Here is a 3,903-nt window from a genome sequence, read left to right on the forward strand (position 1 = left end):
AGCCGCGGAGGTTAATAATTGATGGCGCGCGCGAGGAGCTAGCCCCACTCGGGGAATAGATAATATTAGCTTAATGCAAGGTCTGAGCGAAAAACATGGCGGTGTAATGGAGCCGCCAGCCCAAACGGATGGGAGTTGTTGTGGTGTTTGGAGAGAGTTACAAAAGGGGAACAAAGAGGTATGTGGAGGGAGGGGTCTTCACTGCAATAAGGAAAAGACAAAGTATAAGACGGAAATCTAAGCTTGAGCTGGGATCAAACTGCCAACCTGTGGGACCAGACCACTCTATCAATGATGTTTATGCCGAGACGGGATTTGAACCTTTATGTCAGAGGACAAACACTACAAACTGAGCTACTGCTATTTTTCTTGTAATTCTTTTATTTATTTATACAATTTAAAGTACTCAAACTCAATTTTGCAAGAATTAAGGAGAAAAGGTTTAGGAGGACATATGTAAAATATGATCTATATTGCAAAGTTTTCACCCAAACAATTACTTTATTTTCCGGACTTTTCACACTTTTTTTCACAGTTTGTCCGGGGGTGCAACTTATACTCACATGCAACTTATATATGAAATTATTAAAATATATAATTTCACATCTTAATTATTATTTTTTATGCTTTAGTCATCTGATTAACTGTTAATATCTTAAGTTAACATACAAGACATGTATTCAGTTTGTTGTCTGTGCGTTATGTATATCATGCAGGTAAACTGGACTCAAATGCAACACAAAGCGAGCAGTCAAAACGTTTTAGAAACTACAACAGAAAGTGTCCTTTTAACAGGTAATTCAGAATATGGTAAATCAGGCAAATAAACAACTGAGGAAAGATGTCTTATTTAATATCAACAAAAATCTCATCCAACACTGGGCATTCAAAAAGGGGAACAGGTAACTCAAACAGCAATAAATGCACGTTCAGGATTTCAGAAATACAACAGGGTATTTCAGATATAGGGCTTGATAGTTGCTTTTGACTGTTCAACAATCTAGCAAGAACTGAGAGAACAGAAGCAGTATATATAGACGACCCTGGGCTGATCAACAAACGAGAGGCAGCTGCAGGGTAAGCAGGGAGGTAACAAAAGAAGGGCAGGAACAGCCTGAAAAAACGGAGCCGGACTGAGGAAAAATCATGCAAACAGGCAAAACTGTGACAATATAGCTGACGAAATATATCAGTAAATGCGTTACGTTAGCGTGCTGTTGTTCTCTATTTTATTTTTATTATTATAACTTGCCTTTAAAGATAAAATGTCTGTTCTTGGTCTCAGATTTTTGTAAAATTACATGCGACTTATAGTCCAGTGCGACTTATATATGTTTTTTTTTCTCCATTATTATGCATTTTTTGGCTGGTGCGACTTATACTCCAGAGCGACTTATAGTCCAGAAAATACGGTACGTGTGACTCTAGTATGTTTGAGCAATCCTGTCTTGTCCTGCATTTGAGGTGCTTAGAAAATTTCTGTTTGTACCTGTCTCATATCTCTGCCCACATACTTACAGCGGTTCTTTGAAAAAATTCAGACTGCGGGTCATTTATGTAGAAACAAAGAAAAACATTGCGGTTAGATTCCCTGATTGTTGGTGCGATTTCAGCTCCAACACAACTGCCACTGTGTCCTTGGGTAAAACAGTTAAAGAGGGGGTACTTTATTTCCATGAGGTATCAATTGCTAACACGTAACACATTTAGATCACCATGTTACGTTTTATTGTTTTAAAAATGCTATTTTCACCAAAACCAATGTATTAACCTGTTTTATATGTTTTACTTTCATTTTTTGTGCTCTGTAACCCCTTCCCTTCAGAGCACTATCACAGATCAGTGCGCATCCCACTAATGAAACTACAGCACATCGCACCAGGTTTGTGAAGTTGTTGTGTACACTTTTGCATCATGTTTTTGTATATTTATGGAGAATTGCACAGAATCTTACAGCTAACCGTAAGGAGGGTTTGAATAAGGCCTGGGAGAGATCACAAAATTACTCAAACATGCATGGATGACATCTAAAACCTCTTCAGGCATGTTTTTGATGAGGGAACGACATTATAACATGGCAGAAAGCTAAAGTGATTGAACCCATGTGACCATTCATCAAAAATAAAAACACAAAAATGAAAAACCATGGAGCTGATACATGGCGAACACAAACTCTACATCTAATAAGAAAATGCATTTACATCTAATGACATAACAGTTGAAGGGGATGTCAAGTAATAAAGCTTTTTAGATGCATTATATAATTCATATATCATATCAAAACATAATAATTCATATATCCTTTGAATATTGTCATGTAACCACCATTTTTATACTGAATGCATATATTCTATTCTGAATGTTGTATCCTTTTGAAGGTTGTTTAACAAGAACTATTTTATACTAAAGTTTGAGCACGGGTTTGATATACTAACACTGAAACTATTCATTAAAGTTGTATCCTTTTGAGGTATGCCTAACAAGCACTATATCCTAACACTGAAACTATTCACCCATTATAACAGTCCTACTTTAAAGGCAACGTTGTGAGATGTGAATTGTGGGAGACGGGGGGTGCTTTCCACAGACTCCCGTACAGAGATAAGGCGGCCGGAGTAGACTCAAGGCCGGAAAAACAGACCGGTGTGGCTCAGAGAGGTGAACGAGGCCGGAAGGAGGGATTCGAGGCGTCTACCTTCTCAACAATATTTGCATATTCATGTTGCATGTTACATTTTTATTCTTTGGGGCCAGGGAAAGGCAGACAGACCGCCTGCTGCACATTTGAGGGATAGATCATATGACCCCAAGTACTGTATTAGATTGTAACTGTCAGGGGAATAAACTTTTGAGATTTGAACTCAGTTGTCATTTTGATAGAACATGCCTAACACAGATCAGAATTAAGCTCATTTTAATCATCTTTTTTGTAGAGAAGTAGGCGGGCGTGACAAAGCTGTGCGGTTATCCACTTAGCACATGGGACGCTGACGGTGCAATCTGCGGTTTTCCACACAGCAAAGATCTTTACACTTTCTACATTGGGGCCCTAATGGTTCATCTCATGTACTAGTAGGGGGAGAAAAATGAACCAGGGCTATTAAAACGTAACCGGAGAGGGTCTGGGCTTTTGGTTTGGCTGTTTTGGTTATCGACCTCCCCCAAGCCTCCCTCCACTCCCCTCCCCTCTTCTCTGTTTCCTGGCCTGAGATAGCACTTAAAAACGATGGCAGAACAGGAGAAGAGGAGAGGCTGCGGTCAGGAGGAGTGATTCTGACCGTTGTATGCGGTAGAGCAGGGGTTGACTTACACCAAGTGGGGACATGGTGGACACTGGAGAGGGGATCGTGAGACGTGTGCTGGTGAAATGCTTAAAATACTACGGCCTACGTCTACTGTTAAAAGGCCTTAGGTCAGACCTATTCTGCAAAATTGACTTTTCAGAGCTTTTAACCATGCTATACCTATTTCCACTTCTCAGTTCCCCTCTGAAGTTGTATTTAGAGTGATTCATGCATATTTGAGTAATCTGTATTCAAGACGTCATTGTTTCAATCTACACCCGTTTTCACTGTGACCAGTACACACCCACTGTGACGTATTTACTTCAGTCTCCAAGTTTATTTTCTTTATCAGTGATACATGTAAGATGTGGATGTCACTTTTTTTTTTTTTTATCTGACTTGCTAGTGTGATCTGCAGCTATCCATATTACAGTCAACTCCCATTAAGCACTGCAGTTCTGTAACACAGAAGTCAGCGAATTTGTGTTTCATTTATGTATGTGAATCTTGCATATTCAGTCCACTGTTAAAATATATAATTTATTTATTCACTGTCTGTGTAATCGCTCAGTCGTCCAGGTCTGATTCATAGCAAAGATGAAATTTAAATCTGTCAACT

This window comes from Periophthalmus magnuspinnatus, chromosome 22, assembly GCF_009829125.3.
Source record: "Periophthalmus magnuspinnatus isolate fPerMag1 chromosome 22, fPerMag1.2.pri, whole genome shotgun sequence".
NCBI lineage: Eukaryota > Metazoa > Chordata > Actinopteri > Gobiiformes > Gobiidae > Periophthalmus > Periophthalmus magnuspinnatus.